The 25636-nt window shown below is 30.8% G+C and overlaps 1 protein-coding gene and 1 pseudogene across 1 annotated transcript in view; one reads left to right on the top strand and one right to left on the bottom strand.

Annotated features, from left to right (window-relative positions):
- Positions 1-25636, top strand: part of LOC143197466 (acid sphingomyelinase-like phosphodiesterase 3b) — a 449763-nt gene that overhangs the window by 357757 nt on the left and 66370 nt on the right. The gene's annotated exons all lie outside the window — the stretch shown is intronic.
- LOC143189423 (uncharacterized) lies at positions 9713-9808 on the bottom strand (annotated as a pseudogene).

Below are 25636 nucleotides of genomic sequence, written 5' to 3'. Positions count from 1 at the left end.
TATATATATATATATATATATATATATATATATATATATATATTAAAATATTTGCAAGCTATCCCAAGAACTAACCTTTACCATATTGCATTTAATTAAACCTGATTTCCATTCAGTTTCAATTGTTAACATGTATGTGTTCGATCTATGGAAATTATGTAGTTAGTTTCATTTTATCTGTTGTATTATGTATGTATATGTATTCGTATAATCTTTTATCCGTATTTCTCACCTGAAATATATACAGTAGAAATAAATACACTAAGCTGATTAAAATAATAATTTCTTCACATACATTTAAAAAGGAAATTCATCGTTCTTAGCAGTGTATTCTGCAGTCAATTTATTCCATTCTTCGATCTATATACAGTAGCTATTTTTTTTTGTCAGTAGATGTATACATTTAAAGCTATTGCTTTATGTATTCTATGTAAATCTGGAATATTGTCTTTGTAGAGAGCGCAACTTTAATTCGCTTTTAATAGCTTTCGTTAGTCTACTACGTACTACTTTGTCTTATGTCCCAAGTGGAGACTAACAGCTCACCAACAACTGAGGAATTAAATTTCTATTACGGTATATTATGATTGTTAATATTCTTTGCATCATTCATTTTAACTCTTGATGAACAAATTAAAATATTTATTATATACATATATAGGTTTATCCATATTATCTCTCGTAGAATGATAAACCATGTCTCCAGGACCATATCAATTACTATTACTACTTCAATACGAACAGTTTTTGTCAGCTATTCTGTGTTCTCTAGAAATCAAATTGCTTGCAAAAATCTTAATACCTTGTAAACAAGAAGAATGGACAATTCTTGTTAATCTTGAATTTTCTTAATCTAAGTTAAGATGAAATTTTCTTAAATGCCGAGCATTATCATTATACACTAATATCTGATTATTTTATATATTTATTTAAAAGATAGGTGAAAATATTGTACGTTACTTTGAAATTTGAGGTTTTCCCTCGATTTCCCTCCCTTAACCCGTGAGATCCTAACTTGGTTTCAATGGGACCACAGCTGTATATATCTTTCGATAAAGCGGACACATTAAATTGTTGTCTCTACGAAATATGTAAAATATAAATTTACATGATCATACAATTCTTAATAGTTTCTTATTCAAATTTGTCATTACTCTTCAGTATATTCAGTAATACTGGAATAACCGCAACTGACACATAATCTTAGACAACCCTGCATAATATTAAATAACTTCGTTTAATATTGATTAAATACACTCATTCTCGATTTCAATATCGTCTCAAATATTAAAATTAGGGATTTGTCGTCCAATTTGTTCTGATGTCATTTTGCGGTACCATGCTGCCACATTTTAATTTTAAAGCGGTTAATTTACGTACAACAGAAATGTCAAAAAATCTACCATATAAGTGCTCGAGCTGGCAGCGCGTCGGCCAGGTCCAGTGAAAATAGAGATTTATATTTATCTATTTTTCGTGTCACTGATCTGACAGCTATTCCTGGTTGGTGCTGGGCGTATTTCGCTTTATTGAAATTTACTTCTTTATCCATATAAGCGTGCCAAATTTCACATCTCCATGTGCCCTCGTTTTCCTCGAAAAAGGAGGCAACATGTTCGCAAAAATAAGCCAATTAATATATTAGATACTCCCAAAAATAAAACAATATAAAATTCTTAATAGAATATATTTCTATAGATCAAAAAATATTTATTATTTATTATCGTTTTATCAAATATAATTTAATAAAACCGACCGGATACATTAGAGCTTTATTCGTTTCAACTGTCCAATAAAATTAAGGGTTAGGATCTAATACGGCATCCCCCCATTAAACGAATGAACAAGTTATAAAAATTTCATCGTCAGACAAAACAACCCTTTAATTTACAGTCTAGCTGGAACGTTTCCGGAATTTGTCATTACTTTTTTTTCTTTGTTTTTACGGCAACAGTTTACGACCCCGCACAGTATGACGAGAAAGAACGGTCAAAAAGTTGAACCATCATTGGAAGTGATGTTTTTCAGTTTTCTATCGATCTGAACATTCAAAAGTTACAAAGAATGATTTAGCAGTGTTTGATTTTATTTACATTAAATATTAAAATGTATTTTTATCACACCATGAAATATTTAGCCAATATATATATATATATATATATATATATATATATATATATATATATATATATATATATATATATATATATATATATATTGAGACTTGAGCCGATTGCGATGAAACCACCTGAATGAATATATCGAGTGGTATGAATAGTCCTGCATCTATGAGTTCTTTGCTTAAGATGTTTAATTAAAATGAAATCGTTAAACCATATGTCGTCAAGTTCATATGGTCCAAATTAGTCCTATGTTCACCCAGATACTAGTACATAAAATAAAAATCTATATAATATTTGAGAAAATGGAAAAATGTATTTATTCAAAGTACTGGGCATTTTATTGTACACATCTCGCTAAATTTTCAGGTATATTATACCTGCAATAAAAAAAGACTGTTTGTCCCTTGTAAAATACCGTGTCCCATTAATGCCAAAAGTTCTTTAAACGCTTCCTTGACTGGTTTTGCTTTATGTGATGTGCTATAAAATCACTTTATCGTCTGCGGACCCATTCTGGACGTTTTTCGATCAATGCATTTTTCCAATTGATAATTTGTTGTCGGTCACTATCGGCGATCACTATTAGCTGTTTCGCCAGGTTTCAACAGTTCGTAATACACCACGGTACTCTGGCCCTACTAAACACAGGGCATTTTCCTGCAAAACGATTGGATTGGATTTCATCACTCGTCACTATTCGATGCAGATGATTTCCTATCATACCTTTGAAGCATCATTTCACAGATGATATTTAGCCCTTTTTAGGGGATTTTATTTTCGTTTCTTGGGCCGCAATTAAAGTTTCTACCAATTGTTTTTGGGTTTAGGTTGGGTCTTCATCCAATAACTCCCAATAACTCTGCAAATTTCGCATCTTCAAACATTTTCGGTCTAGGAAAACTTTCTTTGTCTTGCCCATCAAAATTACCACTTTTGAACATTCAAAACCACGCTTCATATATTTTTTATGGTTATGCATATTTTTATAGTATGCACACCATAAATATCCACCAGCAAACGCTGACTTTCAGGGGCTTCTTTGAGGCAAATGCAGGTTTTCAGGCACGAAATTTGACAGTTTCAAAGAAGTATACGACGACGAAAGATATATAGACTTTCATAATAATAGAGTATGTATAGCTTTGAAATTGGATGTCAATAAAATAAAATGACATATGTGACAAATCATAACATTGCATATTTAAGCCTAGCGATATCTGTTAGATTGCAATGTTGGGCAGTAGTATACGTAGTGTTAGGTAATGACTTTACGGTACTTATTTGTGGATACTTTGCCACCTAATGGGCCTAATGTGACTTGAGGTCGTTCCATATAGGGCTTTCCATTAACACAGTCGGACAGCATTCATGGTCAGTGACATGAGGTTGAAAAGCCTCGCCGACACCGAATGTTCTTCTAAGTGCAATAAAGTTAGAATATTCCCTTCTCAGAATTTTGATGTTTCCTTTATGGAACTATATAACTAATTAACTTTTTAATCTATAAATGCTTTTTAGTAGGTCACAGTAAATTAATATACACTATTTTTTAAATCCTATAAAATCAGTTATAGACAGCATATCTCAACTGAAAAGGAAGTGTATTTATTAATATTATTAAAAAAGTTGTCCCAAATATCATTTAATATCATTGAAACTATATAAGACCTAATATCAGGTGTGAGCCATATACTATATAGGTGACATTTAAGGGCATGTACTTTGACCAGCGATATTTATTGATGAAAATGAATTTTATGAAATGAATGAAAATGCATCGTAAAAAGTCTCAATGTAAATAACTGTTAAACAACTTAACATATCTGTTAAGTTTGATGTTGTTGACATTTCCTACATAAAGTAGCACGTTTACATTTAATAGTCTAGAGTTCTATATGTATACAGGCGCTAATATTGGAACGCTCAAAATTGTATTTTCGACATTCATTGCTTTTGGTATTTGATTTAAATAAATCTGCTGCCAAAGCGTATCAGAAACTATTAGAATCCTGTGGTGTGATCTTGTAGTGGATAAGCGGCTTCATCATAACACTACTGTCGATTTTGCTTTCAGCAAACGTTTGAAGTGATGATTTTGGCTTAAATGACAAATAATCGCTTGGAGGACCAAAAAGTTAAAAGACAATAAAATGAAAGACAATGGCTGAAAACCCAGATCAAACTCTCAAAGAACTTTCAAAATGTTTAGCTATTAAGCTGTATTTTCCAGTCTCTAGTCCATTTATAGACCTTTTTGACCGCTACTTATACTTTTTCTACAGCCTTAGACACAGATACATCTTCTGCCATGTTAACTCTGTCGTCGGCAAATTTTCCGAGTACTGTTTCTTTTGTTGTTGGGATATCAATAGTATAAAGCAGATATAAGAGTGGTCCTTAGACACTAACCTGTGGAACTCCAACCTAAATAGGTTTAAGTGTTGAGAATGTCCCTTCATGGAAGACTCGAATTCGCCAGTAACTCACATAAACATTTCCATCGTTGCGTCGAACCAATTCATTTTGATTATTGTTAATAGACGGTACTCTAATAATTGGTTTTTTAAATATCCGAGTTGCTTTCCATAGCGTGTAATCTTGCTCTGCTTTCGGGCTTAATTCACTTATATTATTTATATATTTTTCGAAGCAATTCTTATTATATTCTTCAATTTTTTGATTTGTCTGATTACAGTAGTATTGTCTACAGTATTTCTGGTTCTCTGCCATACTCTTCTAGCTTTTCGTCTTTCTTTTACCAACTCCCTAATATCAAGGGGGTAATTTACCTCATATTCTGATTTATCTCTTGATATCGTGGTAGCCTCTTTCTGCAGACCGAATTTGTTCAATTTGATTTCGGGTTTGCATTTCAAGATCATCTATACTTCTATGCTTGTACATATTTCGGCTACTGTTTTACTATTAAAACTAAATCTAAAAAAGAATAAAATAAAAGTACATTTATTAAAAACTAAAAAAGAACCCAGGCCATTACTCGTATTATACGTAAATTGCATCTAGTTAAATTCGCGAAGAAGTGGTTTCGGTCTCATTATCGTCTCCGGCATTAAATACCTCAAAGTATGCCACTTAAAACGGATATCTTACAATTAATAAAATGAGAAAAGTTACCCGCCCCTGATAGCCTCTTTTTCGCCTAATCCCCACCATTACTCCGAATACAACTTTTAATGCTCCCCTAAAAGGGCAAAAACTGATATTAAATTCGCCAATACGCTATTTGTCATTAAGGCGATCTCCTTTATCCCCTTTTAATCGGCTTAATCCCCAAAACAATTTGCAGGAATTTGAATTTTTCCTGTTGTTTGTGCAAATAGGGTTTCGCTCCACAAAGACAGGTGCGCATTTAAATAACAGATTTTAAAAACTGGATATCTGTCATTTAAATCTGACTTATTTATTTTAAACAGTTAGTTGTGCTGAGATTTTATAAAATAAGTATTTTCAATTAACATACAAATCTAATGGCAAGAATAGTTTTTGCGAACGATATAAATTCCTTCAAGATATTCCAAAGTTACGTTAGAGATTTTAGAGATAATGAAATTAAATCCTTTATGTTAAATAACGCTTACACATGGACAAAAGTTGGACCTCATATAGCTTTCAGTATCTATTAGATTACTAAATATAAAAGAACAAAACAAGATGCGTCAATTACTTCAAATTTTCCTAAAATTTTTCCTATCTAGTACATCGTCGTCATCATTTATAGAATCAACTATCCCACATAAACTGGTTTCTGCATTGTTAAAGGTACCAGTACATTTGTCACCTACATTTATATACATTTATATTTATTACTAAATTATTTTATTAAATTATTTACACATGTACATTTATTACTTCATTGTTATTGTGTTTCTACTTAACTTATTGCATTTTATTAAACAATATTATATTACTACACTAAAATTTATTATTTTGACATTTTTTAGTAAATATATTGTTCAAGATTCTTAAAATTACAAAATTATGCCTTATTTAGTAATAATGTCAACATGATTTAATCAATTTAAAAAAATTTAAAATAATTATTGTTACACTATTTTACTTTTGTAGCAATTAACTGAAATTAACTGAAAAATCTCGTTAAACTGATTTAAATAATTTTATTTTTGTGGTGAATTGTAAATATAGATTCAAAAATGTTTTAAAAATCATATTTCCCATTTCCAAAATTTTATTGTATTAAATTGACTAAAATAAAACCTTTTAAACTAAATATAGAGCATTTGTGCTAATTTATAAATAGCTTAATTTAATTTTCTAAATTTGCTCTCATCTTATTTAATAGGAAATTATTTTGTCACATTAATTTAAAAGTGGACCTTGAAGTTAGTAACAGTTTTATTGCATTTTAAAATATACATAATCAATTATATAATAAATCATTTAAATAAATAATATCAATAATATAATAATATATAATTAATAATAACATACGTTAATATTTTGCAACTAAGTTACAGAGCATTTTCACAAAACGTAAGTAGTAAATTATAATTTTCCGTATTTCCACTTATCGTATTTATATAAATATTATTTTGGCCTAACCGTGATTATTGTAATTTGAGATCATAGAAGCTTAAAGTTTACCCACTACATTTTTTTACTGCTCCTATTTCATTAAGCAAGTGTTATTTGATATCTTCTAGCAATAGTAATCATATTAGGATATCTGCAAATACATATTAAGCATTCTCATATTCAGATTCTCATCTCATATTCTCATACCTTTGATATCATTTTCAATCAAGCTGTATTACGATACTATTTTCAAATAATTCATTAATTCCTTAACTTATTTATAAAAACTTATTTATAAAACAAACATGTTCAACATAAAGTCTCATTTGTTCAAATGCAAATTGTTAGCTATAACAGCGACATCTTTACTTTGCATTTACAGCTGATTTTCAAATTAAATTCGCCAATACATTTATAAAAAGATGAATAAATATAATTTATAATTTATAAAACTATTTTTTTTATATCTGAACATATATAATATTCGGATTTTATAAAATCTGAAAGCATATTGCAATTTAATATATTTTAAAAAAAGTTGTTCTCTGATAGTGAACATAATAGCATGATAATCGAAAAAGTGTCTTGTTCTATATAAAACCCTCTTATAGCGACATTTCATAACACTCAATTGTTTTAACTTATAATAGTTTAGTGAGTAAAAGAATATTCAGTTTTACTAAACGTTTATACTAAAATTTGTATTGGAATATACGGTAGTCGAGGGTTTATGATAAAATTATGATACTTAAAATAAAATTTTTTTTGTTAATTAAAAAGTAATCAGGGGTTCGAAAAAAGATGTTTTTTAATTATTATCCTTAGTAGTTCCACAGTCTGCCCAGAGAGCAATAAGTATATGTTATGATTATATTATATATACATGACATGTACAAAATAACTTCATTAAGTGATCTCTTGTACAAAATACTATTTTAATTAATTAGTCTTATTTCAAAGTGTTATCTGAACTCTATAATATGTCCAATAAACAGATCGATGGTGTTAGACTGTCAGTTCGCATATTTAGCTGATTAGCGAGTACATTAGGACGCACTGACAATCTTTCGAAATACTTCACACATACATGTTGTATTACGCCCGTTATTAGTTTTAGAGGAATATCGCGTTGTGTCACATATTAGACTTGCTCTCGATTCCCCGTAGTTGTATTCCATACGACCATATACGCTTGAGTATAGATTTATACATTAATATCTTGTTATCTAATGATAACTTTGCGTCCTATAAGCCAATACATTTGGTAGAGTTTAAGTCCAAGTTGTTTCCGTTTGAAGAGTATATGCTGCTTCCAAGTTAGGCGCTGATATATTTATACAACAAGATATTTAGCATCCTCTGCTTGCGGGTGTTGACAATTATTGAATGCTGGACATGTTCTATGCAACGTAAAACTAATATGACTGGATTTGTATTTGATTTTAGAGTGTTTTTAAGTTCATTGATGTTATAGCTGGATCTTCATGAGTTAAGACTGCCGTAACGTCTGCGTATGTTGCCACAGTGGTTATGTTTGTTGAAGGTAGAGCAGCTGTGTATATAAGATATTGTATTGGACCCAGTATACTACCTTGCGAAACTCCTAAATATATTGCATGCAATTCGGTATGTTCATCGCATTATTTTGCTGTAAAATGACGATCTGTGAAGTAAAATTTTAGTAGCTCATAATCCGAATGAGGGAGAAGATTCTTTAATCCAACCTGCAATTCTGTATGCAATACTTTATTAAAGGCCTGAGATTTATCTAGGAACGCAGCTGAAAAATATCTTTTTGCATTTAGGTCAGCGTTTATTTTGTTTACAAGTATATGCACTTGTTCGTTTGTTCCATCTTATTACGAAGTCCAAATTGGTGTTCTGGAAAAATAATTTAAGATAAAATTGTTACAGCATACATATAATAATTATAAAGCAGAGAAATACTCAATGAATCATTATTTCCAGAACCAAAACAACATTCTTAATACATGGTTAATGATGATATGTCCAGAAAAATAAGTTAATTAGTAACTATAAATAATAAACATAATTTTAAAGTAAGATCCAACTCTTATATATTTTAAATTATTTATACAAAAACATATTTTATAAACGACTTTAATAAAATTCACAAGCAGAAATAAATTAATTAATTTCCTGTCGGAATTGATATACCGATTAACTCATATCAGCAATTCAATTAAAGACTGTGACGATACAATCAAATAATCATTTTTTGGTGTTTTCTCCCCTGTGTCTTATTAATAATTCAGGCAAATATAAATACGAAACACGGGAAAGCCATACTGTACCGCTTAAAATTTTGCCGCTTCATCGTTTTAATTTATTTGTGCATTACTACAACGCCAATCTGGAGCTGTAGCATTTATAAATTCTTTAGCTTCATTTGCATCATCGCTGGTGCTGCCTATATTTAAATTTACGGTCGAAATCTCTCTTCAGAATTAACTAAATCATCGCCACGAAAGCTGACATCTAGTTTAAAAGTTAATAAAAATTAAAATATTCCTGTATCGGTTTAGTGCATATGTACTAATAAAAAGGTAAATTAGCCATAAAATAAGAAATATATTTTATTTATCAAGTTATGAAAACTTGCTCAGACATACATTTATGCCAATTGTCCAAACATCTTATAACACCAACAGAATCGGCTTCAGTTACTAAATGAAATTCCTTCTTAGGTATTCTATAGGTCGAAAACGGATTCCTCGAAGTAGTCGAATTTTTTTTGTCGCTTTTAACTCTTTTTTCGACATTTCGCGACTATATAATTGTGCTTGTTTTATTTACTTGAATTTACAATATGTGCATAGTTAAAATTTAAAAAATTCTAGGTAAAAATTATATAAAAAAAGATAAAAACAAACAAGTATACTTAAAACTTTTGGGGTTAGAATGGGCAGGTAGGAATGAAGGGCTGGGTATGAGGATGAATTTCCTTTTAGGTTTAGAGAGATTTTACAAAATTTATAATTTTAGATTCTATAAAAGTAGCCGATCTCGCGAAGAAAAATGTGGAAACACTGTTCTGTCTATCATCCTTGCGCAGGGTCCATGCTTTCTCCGTATCGTTACAATTTTAGATATGTACCACCGATGTAGCAAGTACTAGTCGAATTTTAGAATGAGAATCAAGGTATCTTATCTGGTAAATTCGTTGGAATGTGTTTAGTTTTTTTGGTCTTAAATTATTTAATGACGCACTACACATCAGTATGGACTATTTATCAATTTCTTTGAAAGGGATCTTCAAATGATAAATACTACCTATTAATTAACATGCTATTTACAATCTAATATAATAAATGATCATTTGAGCTATTTGAAAAATATTTTAATACCTGTAAATAAAATTTATATAATAGAAAATCTTATTCAGTAGTCAATTCAAGTAATTCAGTTCAAATAGTCAATCAAGTTATCTAAGATTATAAAATATAGATTTAACATAAAATATGAATATTTTAATATTCAAGATAATAACAGAACCTAAAAATATATCTTAAATACATATGAAAGATCTGCAATAATAATGAAGATTTTTACATCATAATTATCGAATCCTGGAAAACAATATAAAATAAAAAATAAAAAATATATAATAATCATAAGGTAAAACAAGCATACTTGAAATATTTTATGAACATAACATCCAATAAAATTAAATACATACACGTTTTCCATGCATGTTAGTAATAACGTTGCGTCTTTAATACTGTTTGATAATTTAATTTAACAAAAATATGTATTTTAAAAAATCTCACCAAGCATCCTGTTCTTGTTGCCTTAATTATATTTTTCTTTTCATGAGCATATACACACTTTGGTATATATATTAATTAAAATAAGAAAAAAAAGTTATTTAAATAATATCAGAAGGAAAACTAGTGGATATTAATAAATAATATATATGAGCTGTGAACAAAATGCCAAAAATTGCTTCGAAATAAAATGTATCTATTCCAAAAATACAGCAATAAAATGGGAAAATATATTACGGTAATAACAGAAAAATGATCATATGGCTACAAAAATCGCCAGTGCTATATTGTCAGATATAAATAGAGCTACCATATTAACTACTGTCTTTGAAATATAACCCTAGACGAGATGAACGCCTATAAGACGCAGAGTATATCCAAAGTAGCAGTGTAATAGCAACACATATACAACTAATGGTTTATAATAACTAATTTTAAAGGTGTTGTTGAATTGTAGTCCAATCTATTTACTAGATATAAAACTTTTAATTAATTAAAAAAATATTATTCATCCCGTTGCATTGTACCTATAATGGGTACCTTTTTTATTCTAATAGAATAACTTATAGGGCTTAATATTATTTTCAACATACTTAATAACCAGTAGCTAAGTGTTATTTAAATGTAAATATATTCATCAACACAATCATCTAAAGAAATATTTATATTAACATGTGTCATAGAAGGTTTTAAGAAGTCACAAAAGTGTTTCGTTATCATTGCACTAGATCATACTTCTTAAGCTTTTACTTATAGTTTTTTGACGGACATTATATATTTCTGCAAATATCTCTTTCTTATATTTAACCTAAATTTTTAACAATAAACAGCAAAAAAAATTAAAATACCCAACAAACATATTTTATTCTACTTAAAGTATCTATACCAATGTATAAATTAGAGTAAGTACATAGACACTTTCCACTAAAAGATAAGTATTAGCAAAGCTGCCTTTTAAAACTCCACCAATATTAGGTGCTTGCATGTATATTGATCAGCGGTATATATTGGTGGATATGTATAGTATCAATGTAAACACCTGTTAAACAATCAAATAACCACTTAATTCGATGTTTTCGATTTACCTGCTTAGAGTAACAGTTTTCGATTTGACATTATTCAGTGTATATAAATACTAATAATCCAACGCTTAAAAATGTCGACTTTCTTACATCTTTCTTTTTGAAGAACGCCATTTCGGACCATTTCAACATCATTGTGTCATTGCTTTTAAATCAATAGCATATTGTGACTATCGACTTCTGATTATTACTTATTTAAATCGATGCCGCAGGATTTGACTGGCACGCAGTTTCGAAATACTGAAGAAATGCGATTGGATTGCTGCCAAACCAACATCATTGTTTCGACTCGGTATCGACAGAACTCGACAGAAAGATGGGATAAAATTATAGAAAATGAAGAAACATATTTTTTATTGATATATATATATGGTATAATATTATATATTTCTCAATAAATGGCTTTTTCAAGTTAAATTATTAGTATAATAAAACACCTAATAATCAGTGGCAGATGTATCAGCAGCAGAGTAAACAAAAGGTTAGAACGGAATATCCGGACTAAAAATATGAAAAGAGAAAAGATTTGATATGAAGAAATTCGAATTCCCTTCAGAGGTATCGCATTTCTCGTCCTCCGAAAGAATTTTTGAAGAAACCATATCCTGGATGATCAAAAACGAAACTCGTTAGCCCTTTTGTGTTATTGAACAATATTTCATATAATTGATAATTTTGCGGAAGTAGTAGGGATGTTATCCGTGTTGTTTTAAAACTGTAAGTGCAATAAAAATATTTAACAATTTTTACCCATTGTACATTATTTTTTTATGGGTTGTGTACTCCATTTTATTAGTAGTATACGGTATAATAACCGGGAACAGCTGATGTAATGAGGACGATAGTACACGAATCATAAAACAACAATTCCATTAACAATAATAATGTAAATAATATGATTGTGAACTAGACTACCGAATTGCAGAGGTCAATTGCAAGGCGGCAAAATTTGGGAATCTTTACTGGCGCAAAATATTTGTAAATCCGTAACTGCTAATATTATAAATAAATATTTAATTAACGTAACTAACACGGAATATTACGTTTATTATGTTATATTAAACATTACGCCATTTATATGTTATTCCCTTTATTTGTAGATATAGATAAATACGCACACATCCTTGTTAACAACTATCGAATTGTTTAATCTGAAGTATTACGAAATAGCATCCACGCAACCAACTGGTGATTAATACTTGTATGTCAACAAACAAGGCAATGTAATGATCAAAATAAACATAGTTTGATGGGGCATTCCCCGGTAATGTCATCAGCTCGGTATCGACTTTTCCATTAAATAAATGTACGTTTTCAAAGTGATACCGTTCGATTGGAAAAAGCACAGAGAAATGAGTTTTCCATTTGTCAAATTGGTCGGTATTTATATCAATTTTCATGCGTTTCCGAAGTTCGACGTTGTCGCCGTACCGTAGTAAAAAAGTGTATTAATCTTGTATAAACGAAGTTGACAGCGTCACGCTGTTTTGCTTATTTGTTGTGTCAAAACAAGTGATATTTTATTCGCAATTTAAGATATTACCGACCGAAAATCTTTGACATTTCATTTAGGGTGATCGTATTTCATCGCCAATATTTAGGCATTAATACCCGAATTGATCCAATATATAGGTAGATTAATTTTTACTTTAGTACGTATAAATAGGTACGTATAAATAACCAGCAATAATTAACTTTAATGTCATTTCAGTGACCCAGTGTGCTAGTTACCCTCTTCGGGTGTCCACCGCAATGCTCAGGCATTCCATGTCAATAGTTTTGAATAAGGAGGGTGCTATTTGCAAATTCCTGTTAAATTCCGGAGTTAAATAGTTTAATAGTTTTACGATCGTACTAGCAGTAGCTTTCATTTTCAGTTTTTTAATTATATAATATAATTTATTATTATTTACTATAATTATGACATAATTACATTAAATATTTCTTCTTCATTAATTTGAACTGGTTTTTCTATAGTATAGAGTCTGCATTTTCATAATAAAGGCTGATCTGGGCTGAATCTACATAGCTACTGGCTTTGCTATAAATATTGATCACAGGCGAGTTTTATATTATAATGATGCACAACAATGATAACTTTTTATGTCAAAAAAGACATTGGAAATGAGCATTATTGCTTAATAAATCGGGAAGTATGATGCTGTGTAGCTAATAATTTGAGTATATTAACCAAATTTTGGCTAAAGAAGTTGAACGGCACTCTAGTCAGCCTATAAAAATGCATACCTTAAGCTCTGAACCTACTACTGTTTTAAAGTGACGTTTAAATATTAACGGTTTTTGCATATTACTTAATTTTGACATTTCGTTCTATCATGGCAACCATTTATTTGTGAAAACAAAAACACAACGTACAAATTTCTGGCATTGTTTTATAAAACTCGTAATGTTATTTTCACCATTCTTGGAATTTAATAAACATCCGTGTAAACTTTATGTATACACTATTGTATATAATTAATAATTTTTATAAATTAATATCTAAATAATATTTAAATTAAAATAAAAATAAGGATGGTATCCCACAACAGAAAAATGATGGACGGCATAAAAAATAAAGCATAATATTAGCTCTTCATTTTTTTCTTGACGTGTTCTGTTATAATATTAATATTATAACTGTAATTCTACCTAGGATATAAAATGATTGAGTCACGCTTTACCGATGGGAATTTTTGGCGTGAAATTTTCATATACCCAATAAAACCTCCAAACAACTGTTTTTAGTTAAAACATCTAAACAACTTTTTTTATAAATTTTCACTTGGGTTATTAAGATAATAGTATTATGAACAATTCTTTATATGGTGATAAATCTACATACCATAGCACTAAATATTCTATAATCATATGGCTGTGGAAGAGATGTATTCGCGATGGATCCCAAATAATCTCACAAATGATAAAAAAAAGAAATTTTTAAGAAATGCGTTCAAAGTTCATTATTCATTCACCTAGGATATGGTTAAAGATTAGTCAAATCCAGCAAGAGTTGTTGGGGGAAAAAAGCACACGGAACTAAAGCTTTTTCTCTATGACGGGAGTTCACACACTCAGGCATTGTCTTAAATTATGGAACTTGGGCGATAATTGAATGTATCCGCACTACAGGTCTAATTTGGCACCCAAAACTTTATATTTCGATGATTTTTAGTGAAAATTTGTTCCGAAAACGATCATGAAAAAATGTATTTACAATACGGATTTTTACCATGAATGTTTTAAAAAGCAATAAATTCAATTTAATTCGTTAAAACACTTATTTCATTGTAATGCCAAATATATTAATCTAACTCTATCTTGTGGTAACATCAAAACTGTTGGCAGCATGTGGGAAAAAATATAAGAATATATACGGAAATACTTAAATAAGACATCCTACGTTCTTCTGATTATCGGCTGTACTGCTCAATACAGCATTATTTGGCAGGTCGCTACTTCATTCACAGGAATTTAAAATTAACTCCTAACTTTAATCTCTGATGTCAAGAGAGAATTCAAAAATTGTCTTCAAAAAACAAGTGGAAAATAGTAGCCAACGTTGGACAATATTTTATATATCCATTTTATTCTCTGCCAAATTATTTTCATCGCAAATAAATTGGGTGAACTAATTTATACTCCAATTCCATAGATACACATTCATATGAAATATAATCTTACCAAGTATTATATTAACTGGCAGGATTCAGTTATAATTGATATAGTTATGATACAATTCCTGTGTAACGGAAAATAGTTGTTCAAATCATTAGTTATGGTAAGACAACGTGTTAGTTTAATATTCATTTTGTTTCGACACTCTTGGTGTTTCAAGTGAAGAATTCTTTGAAATTCTGTTACATTCTTATCACCAGTAGTAACTGAGGTGCCATCCATGTTACTCAGTCCGGAGGTTTTTTTCATTTTAATACCCCAAAAAATAAAAATCTCTGGTCACGATAATAACTGTAACTAGAAATACAGTAGATAGACAAAAGCTAATTTTCTAATATAAACCCCAATAATGAAATTTTTATTAAAAAATATTTTAAAAAAATTGAACAGACATGAAAAGATAAATAAAGAACTCACTAGAAGGTACAAAATAATCAAACTTAGATAAAAAAAAACGTTTTAAAATAAAATATTTACATAATAATCGTACCTAAATAACTCCAAAGTATACAATTATTTGTATGTACATCCCAATAATATTTATAGAAATATCCTCTAACTCCTAACCTTGGTGGAGTCGTGTCACATCACCTCTTTGAGGTTTGAAATTTGAGTACACTCTTTTGAGTAAAAGGAATTTTGGAAGTCCGTCTACAATTAACGGAGAAATCAGCGAGCATACATAAAATAATATATACAATCGAACACAGAACCTCCTCCTATACCTAATTATTCAAGATGTCGAAAATATTTCAGATTTACTGTCAAATTCTGAAGAGTTTTAATAATTTTTATAATTTAGCACTTTCATAAGTGTATTTTTATTTCCAAGCTTCAAATTCCAAAAAAGAATCTCATTGCCTTGATCGATCAAAGTGTTCGAATATTTTTTCCATTTTCTGGATTCCAACTTCATAACTTTTAAGTATATCAATTCTGTCGTTTTTTCTTATGCCGATAAGGAACTAAAACTTTCCTGATATTATTTTTCTTTTATCAAAGGGATTTAAAAGTACTTGATGTTTAAAGTTGAAAACAAATATCGAGATTGGTTACTTATAAACATTTTTTACGGAAAAGTTAGAAGTTAAATTTAGCAGAAAATTCTAGTAGGGTCTGAGAAAAAAGATTATAATGAATATCGACAACTTATTTGTAACATTACTGTGTTTATATATTTTTTAATAATTTATGTTGCATTTCTCTTTATAGCTGTTATGCTATTATATTTCTAGAAAAGTAGGTTATATATAGTATATAAATAGGTTTTGATTTCCATAGAGATAAGAACACACGTATGCTATGAATGGTTCTAGCTCGCTTTGGGCACCTTATAATAGTTACTAAATTATTTGTGTATATTGAATGTATTGTCGTACCATGTTCACCATTGTGTGTCATTACTAACGTTGGTAAATTCCAATACTCAACACATTCACGCTAGGTGAACTTTCAAGAAATTCCATCCAAAGGCCATTAAACCAAATTTAGAATATTTCTTCAACTGCAGAATATAAATTCGGTCTGCTGCAAAAGAAGCTACCCCAACATCAAGAGACAAATCAAAATATGACGTAAATTACCCCCTTGAAATTAGAGAATTAATAAAAGAAAGACGAAAAGCTAGAATAATATGGCACAGAACCAAAAATGTAGACAAAACAATATTTAATAGAATTAGTAATCAGAAAAATCAAAAGATTAAAGAATATAAACAGGGTTACTTCGAGAAATATGTAAGTGAATTGAGCCCGGGAACAGACAAAGATTACTCGCTATGGAAAGCAACTCAACAAACCTGAAAAACCAGGTGAGTAAGTTGGATCATAGAGGCCTATTTCACTGCTACGTGCGATATCAAAATTATTTGAGAAACTGATGTTAAAATGTATTTCTAGTTTACACAGAGTAACCGCGGTTATTGAAAAGACATATGAAGAAAAAAAATACTACCCCGCATTATACCTGGATGTCTTTAACTATTATATTTTGTAAACGCCCAAATTTTATTATGGATAAAGATACGCCACGAGAACGAGCAGAAATAGTGAAAATATTTATTGAAAATAATCGTTCCATTATTGCTACTTAGCGGAAATTACTTCAATGATAGCGGCACTTTTGCCCCATCCTACACTAAGTGCTTACATGTATATTGATCTGCGATATCTATTAGTAAGAATGCGAAGAATAAATGTAAACAACTTTTGAATAAAACATGGCTAACCTGAATGTTAAATTCGATGGTATTAACATGTTTAGTATTGTCGAATTATCCAGTGTATAAAGACGATAATAGTAAGGCAAACAAATGGAAGATGTCTTCCATTCCTGCAACCGTGATGCAAGCAACGCTGCATTTGCTCTCGGTAAATTCAGATCGACTATGAATTCACTCGGTTCAGTGTGTGAAATTAAATGTTTTTCTTCAATGACGAAATCGCTGTTATTACTGGCCGGTGATGAAGACGAGGTTCTTAAGGCATTTTTTGCATTTGAACCTGGGCAATTTGTGGAACTGGCTTAGGCACTGATGAGCATTTCAAGCAAAAAAGAAAAGATCATTGACATATTGTGACTTTATAGCCGGTCACAATAAGTCGTAGAACTTTTTTCTTTGAACCGGTTCTTCTATGATAACTTCAGGTTATATAAAATAAGAAATTAGCCCAGGGGAGAACATCTACTCGAAACTATTACAATTTACTTATAATTCATATTTTACATTCCTAATGTCTGTGCTAATTTTCTCTGTTGAGTAATAAATAATTATTTAAACTAATCCAGGAATAACGTAAACATAAAATTAATAAGAAACACGACCTAACTACTATTCTCATAGACAACAAAGCGTGGACACTAGGCAGGAATACAGGAAATTTGGAAATATTTAAGAATACGCAAGAGTATGGAATCGGTTAAGATTACTGCTTACCATTAATACTTACTATGGTAGAGGAATATTGATGGCCACAAAGTCACATTCAAAACAAAATGAATAACATACTGATTCAAGAAGACTAGCAATATCGAGTAAGAGGCGCAAAATAAACTCCTTGCAAAACCACACTCGACTACACGTTCTAAGGCTACAATGTTCATGTAATGTGACTAATCAGCGTCTTTAGGTTGCTAGAAAATATTATTATAGTATTTTAGTTAATAGATCTTATGGCCATTTTTCTCAACGAATACTTTCTTAACGTTAAAAAAACTTATCGGACTACATGGAAGCATCTAATACCATTAAAATATCATAATTATTAAATGAGTTAGTAATATAATATAGTCGTGAAATATTACGCGATATAGTCAAATATATATAACTGACGTTCCCCTTTTTTAAAACCAAGTTCGAATTTATTAACCGAATTTTTCAATGCGAATCTGCACGTTCGTAAATTCTTTAGATTCATTTGCATCCTCGATGATTTCCGCTTGTTGAAATTTTCGGCCGAAATTGGACTTTGGGAATAATTAAATCGCTGCCGCTGTCAGCCTATTAAATAAAACGACGACACTTTTGTCAATATTTAGAACGAAGATAAATCCCAGCCCATATTAAATAAGCATTCTCCGTTAGCTTTTGAATTTGATTATGTCCCATTCCGAAAACTGTCGAAAAGCTTGTACCTGCCATAATACTAATTTTAATTGTGTATTATTCAAATACTAACAATAACACAAGTTTACAAATTCGGGTCAAGTTTAGGATCCGAGCAGATGAGAATAATTCTTAACATTATGTGGTGCTTTGAACCCTAATCTTCAATCCATGTGTCAAGATTGTTTCTAGTTTGCGAGACTACGTTTATTTAGACATCATTTGGGACTTTTTTGTGATGGGATTAGACTTGGGAGCGTGTGAAAATGCGAGACAACGTCGGTTGAAAGTGTCTTTGTTACATTCATGGAAGTTACATACACAGTAACCGTAGAAAAATCATGATCATTGCACTCAAAGATTCGTATTTACAGTACTTCGATTTTACTCTAATAAACAATAACCAGCCATGGGCAACGAAATCACTTTGTAGTGCATGCAGAACAGAACTATAAAAGTTGACTCTTGATGAAATTGTATATTTATCATTTTCTGTGCTAACCTTACCGAAAGAACAGAAAGATCGTATAAATGACTGCTACCTTTTCTCGATGAATGTCATGGGTATAAATAGAACACTATAAATATCCTGACGAATCATCATTGCCGAAGCCAAATCAGCTGCCCAGGTACAAGTGCAAAAAAATTTCAAAAAATTCGCCTTTATCATGGACCAGTAATAAAAGTGATTTTGTCACGGAAGAAAGTAATTTCATTTCACAAAGTGAACTGAGTAAATTGATTCGCGATTTGAATTTTTAGAAACAAAATACGGATTTGCTTGCATCACAATTGCAGGAATGGAAACATCTTGACCCCAAAATACAAATCACTATATACAGAAATATAAATTAAACTATCTTACGGTTTTGATGTCATGAATACTCCATCTAATCAAAATGTGTGGCGTTTGTTCATAGATAGTTCTAAGTACAGTTTGATGGCTGCTACATTCCACATTAGAAATAACAATCATTCATTTCCATTGCTCATGCACTACAAACTAAGGAATGTTATGACACAGTGCATACCAGTTTGGTCAAGACCAAACACAATGAACAACAGATGAAAATTTGTGGCGATCTAAAGGTTAGGAAATTATTTGATAATACTTAATTTCGATATATCGTCTGATTTACATATTCATTACGTGTTATTGGTATATTGGTCGAACGTTTTCTGGATTCACGAAATTTTGCTGATTTTTGGGTCTGTGGGACAGCCGTGCAGTTGAGAATGTTATCAGTGTGTGAGGAAGGTGTGCCAGGGTCGTACCCATTATTTTACACAACAATAATTAAACCGAGCTTTACAACAGAACGGAATAATAAGAAAGTTCGAGGGGGTGGTGGTGCTGATGTCAGTGATATATAAAATACAAAAGAAAAACTAATACAATTGCTGCAAAGAATTTCAATTTTACACAATCTTTCCCGTACGGCGTTCTTTTACAAGACAGATATAGGTTATTTAATGTTACTGCATATTTTAATTGAAAACATCTCATATAAATTAATCATTTGAACATAAATAAAGAACGAAATGTACTAACACTATAGATTAAAATTTATAGGATGTGATTCAATTAAGCGACACATTGTCATGTCAATTTAACTAAAACACAAAGCTGGTTAGCAACGTTGATATTGATTTTATGGACGCCACTAGGGATTTAACACCATCAAGAATATCTTATACGCTATATATATATATATATATATATATATATATATATATATATATATATATATATATATATATATTTGTAAGTATTTGCGATGATACGCTTTGAATTAATAGTTTATTCTCTCTTTAACTAATTAAATACCTAATTTATGAGCAATTTAAACTAAAATTAGGAATCATTAACTTATTTAAATTATAGATACAAAATAATTAAATACAGGATAAAATTGAGGTTGAAACAGTTAGAAAGTGATGAAGAATTATAGTATGCAAATTTAGATAGGCTATTTGTAAAAGGTTTGATCACTTATTGTTAAAATATGACTTATGAGTTATTATATTATAAATATTGTATTATATTTAGAAATTTTAAATTGTTACAATATTAAAACACTACCTATCCATTTGATGTTTTTATTTGTTACTTAAGATTATCGAGTTAAGAATTTTATTGGCATCGAACTACAACTAAGGTGACATTCAGCTGAATATTCCACAGATCCTTTGATGATTTTCTAAATGGTTCGTAAATAAAACATTTTCAATATTCCTAAACTGAATTATACGCACACTACATATTTTGTATTTCTGAAATATAAAAGCACATATTCGGACATATGAATAAACATATTCAAAAATAAGGCCTTGGAGATTTTATCTTTCTCTAATACTAACTCAGGCACATATATAATTTGTCTATATAAAAGGTTAGACTGTAACATCGCTCCCATCTCCCAAGTATATGCACAGAAGGATTGGTAAAATAAACTAGCCCTGATATTATTTGGTTTGGTCTATTCGACTTATTAATTCTCAGTTTAGTTATTACTTCAATTACTTGCCCATTGAGCTAGAAAAGACATGTGTAAACATATTCTCCATTCATGTTGAAAAATCAATAAACCATTATCCGAAAGGGTGATTTGTTATTTTAGTTTGCAACAACTAACCACCATGAAGAATAGAACTTAAAAGAGGACCATTCAGCGACAAATCTTAACTAACACTTATCATTATCATAAATTATTACTTATAACAAATCATACAACATGCAACGGTAAATTCTTACTAATCTCTTTATACAAAGAAGCTCACCAGTTTATGCTACGTGTACCACCAATTATTTTTTGTTGCCTATACATTATTTAGTGGACTTAATAAATAGCAATAAAATCAATTCTATTTTCTCATTCATCGGTAAGGAAAAGTGCCTCTACTATAGAATGTTTAAAAGTGATCAACTTAGAGATCATCCCAGAAGAGATCCATCTTACTCGATCAGTAGTTGTAGGATTTTCCACTTTTACCTTATAGACAATCACAGTTGTAAATAATCACAAAAATACATTTACATACATGCCCCAATAAAATTCGATCCGTAAATATCACAACTATAGGAGGGCTTTAAGTTCATTTCACTTTTCCGGTCATCAGGTATACATATAAAATTGAAATGTTGTTTGTTAGTCTTACTAAAACTCGAGAACAGCTGGACCGATTTGGTTAATTTTGATTTTGATATATAGTGGCAGTCCGTGATTATATGGTATAATAGTTAGGAAAGCAGGATGGTATAATAATTAAGAGTTGAGAATAAATCGCAATTAGAACAGATAATGTATTAAACATTGAATACAATTTCTTGCCACTGATCAATTAATACTTTACCATGGTATATATATTATACAAATATCTATGTATTTTAAACCACTTGAATTCGATAACAATCTCATGGGCCCGGTGAAATAGTAGCCATATTGGTACGTTAAAGAGAATAGGATGGAAATGAAGTGAATAGGATTAGACTGCAACAAGTTCCGGCACATGAAATGTAACAAGAGCAAGCACTACAGAATGCAATAAAGGGATTCCGTAGATTCAAGGCTTCTGTCATTTAGGGACGAGCAGCATTCCACTACGATCCGAAAATACACTATGGTACGTAAGTCTAGTTCAAATGGGGAAATGATAATGATTGGTCAATACTGAAATACATTAAGTTACCGTGGTGATTGATATTCTGTATAATGTTGTGTAAATGAAAAAGTAAAATTGCCACAGTTAATCCCACTACCAGATAATCATGTTCACTAGTTTCTGGCATGGAAAATGATATTAACCGCTTCTTGGCCAACATTCAAAAATATAATAATTGTTTCCAAATGAAGTCATTTGGCACAAATTTCATGACCACTTTCAAGGTGTAATACCAAGATTTTTGGTAACATTTCGATTTGTATCAGAAAAAAGTTAAGGATACAATTGCAGATACAAGGACAAATTTATCACTTACTAGAAGCGCTGTTATCACTAAAAGATGCAATGAAATTAATACCAAGGCATGTGAAAGATTGAAATTATCATGTAAAATAAACTTTTCAGCCTTTTAAAGCTCGCTAAACAGGGCACGATACTCACCGTTAAATTATACGCCATATGCCAGGCCCTAAATAATGTGTCTACTCAGCCACAAAGAAAATAGCTAATTCTATCAGAGTTCGCTGGATTGTTCCTTTGAACGGAAGTATGGTCATCCTCTTGTCTCCAAATCCCTGAGTCTCCTGCGATCATTAGTGCTAGCTGATGCTGATGCTAGTGTGGATCCATTGTCACGTTGGGATATTTGGGAATAAACAGGCAGACGCCGTCCACCCTCAACTCCCCATCGAGAATATATTGACCGCTATATGTTGACCTACACTGACCGCTATCCTATCATCAGATCCTTTACCAGAGCGGTAGTATAAAGACGATAGGACTTACAGGATGGATTCACATTTCCCTCTCTAGTCCCGTGCGGTGATGCTCAATCGTCTGAAACTGGGATTCTGTTATTTATCTCACAGTAACTTGATGTCCTTAATCGATCTGTAAATTCTGTGACCAATCCCCAGTCTCTTTTTTCAACCTTTTCAGCGACTACAATCGTCTTTCCCCTATAAGAATAAAATTCGAACTGAATACTTATAGGAACACTCTAGTCGGCAGCAATAGTTATCGGTTGATCTGTTAAACACTACAAAGAAAAAAATGTTTTGTTTTAAACGAAAGTATTATGAATACCCCCTATAGCCGGCTTGGTGGCGCTGTGGTAAAGGAGACAGGACGGTCCACCTACTGTTGCGATAGTCGCGGATTCGAATCCCGCTGGGGCATGGCCGTAAATTTATGGTTGTGATTGTTTAATATTTATGATTGTCCTAGGCAAGAGTGCAAAAAACGACAAGAAAATTGAAACCAGAATCCCGGTTTGATATCGGTTATTATTATAAATAATTAATCTTAATAATTGTCTATGTATTTTTTAACTATCCACTTCTATTCCTGTCAATCTGAACGTTGACATTTTTATTTATGCACATAAACATTTATATTTTTCCACGTCCGTTATATGGAATGTCGTGCTCTATGCACAAAAGCAGAACTGTATAAATATTATATAAAAAGCTTTTGTCAAACAAACGGTGACATTATGAAAACAACAATTTAGTTAAAATGTTCAAGTTGGCATTCGATCGGATGCCATATAGCAGCCATAATGTTGTCATCAGATCAAAACAAGTTTAATTCACCGACAATCTACGAAGTAACTGTTTTTTTTTTGTAGATGTTGCTAATACGAACTTGCAAGCCATAAAATTATTTTTATAAACCTAGAAATGTGTTAAATATTAAAATTAAAACATAGTATATATAAATCGGATTTGTAATTAATAATATGTTCATGTTTTCTTTATATAATCCAGTTAACGAACCTAAACATTTCATTTATTCTGTTCCGGAACGCATCTGACACACATTACTCACATGACACTTACAGTCCTTGACAATCGTTTAGGTCCCGAATTATTCCGCGCACAAATCGGCCCCAATAAATATTTCATCCGTATCGCCGCATTTTTAGCCACGGGTCGTCTCAGATTGAAAGAGGAAAATGCCCGACGTCACTTGGACCAAGACAGTCGCCCTTTTTTTTCGGCGCGACCAAATTGAAAATTGCGTTAGACGGTTTTTTTTTGTTTTTTTCCGATGCTTGGGGCGCATAGAGATTTATATTCAAAGGCGGTCGACCAGTCGTTTGGGCGAAAAAATTTAATAACAAAAGTTGACGCGCTCCTTTGCGATACAAAAATATTCAATAAAGATCCGGACGTATTTGTGCGGCGGGCTTTTGTTTGTGACACCAGAACAATATTAAGAGATGTTTATGTTTGATTTCTTGGTATAATCAACAAAATGTTTATTATAAAACTCCGTCTATTTTGATTTATATCTGAAAATTAATTAATTTGAACATGTTGTTTGCAATATAAACAACTTGTTTGCTTTATAAATACAATCAGAATTGCGGGTTTTGGAATAAATAATGCTGGATAAGTAAAATAATTTTAAAAACCACAATTTAATAAAAATGCTAAAAATTATTAGTGTAGTATTTCTTCGATATGTAAATAAAATATTTGTATATATTATATGGTATTTGTATAGTAGTCACTTTGAATCTTGCACTATCATTACCATATTTGATATAAAATTGCTTTATTTACATGTTGTTAGCCTAGATTAATGACTCTTGCCAATATCATTTCTATCTATAAGAAGTCGACTTATATTCAAAAACGTATAGTGTCAATACTTTATTTCTATCTTTGTTAACTCAATTTTGTCATCTTATAACACATATCAGTCACTAACTGAAAAGTCTGAAAAACGGGCATTGGCTGATGGCTCAGAAACATATATATTTAAACATTTATACGCAAACGGTCAAAAGCTCTTAAGCTCTACAAAGAAAAAAATGTTTTGTTTTAAATGAAAATATTATAAATACCCCCTATAGCCGGCTTGGTGGCACAGTGGTAAAGGCGACAGGATGGTCCACCAACTGTTGCGATAGTCGCGGGTTCGAATCTCGCTGGGGCATGGTCGTACATTTATGTTTGCGATTGTTTAATACTTATGATTGTCCTTGGCAAGGCAAAATCCGACAAGGAAAATGATCCCAGTCACGCCAGTAACTAGGCTGGGTAAGATCGGAGGCCTTCTGGGATGATTTCTGAGTTGGTCGATCACCAGTCGGTAGGTTTAATGCTGAAAACCGTGGTTCGGAGCCCACGTTAT

This window comes from Rhynchophorus ferrugineus, unplaced genomic scaffold, assembly GCF_030347505.1.
Source record: "Rhynchophorus ferrugineus isolate W39M unplaced genomic scaffold, kcgeb_rfMv2 rfM1, whole genome shotgun sequence".
NCBI classification, from domain to species: Eukaryota; Metazoa; Arthropoda; class Insecta; order Coleoptera; family Curculionidae; genus Rhynchophorus; species Rhynchophorus ferrugineus.
The sequence above is the reverse complement of the archived record's forward strand: the minus strand, read 5'-3'. Positions and strand labels throughout refer to the sequence as shown.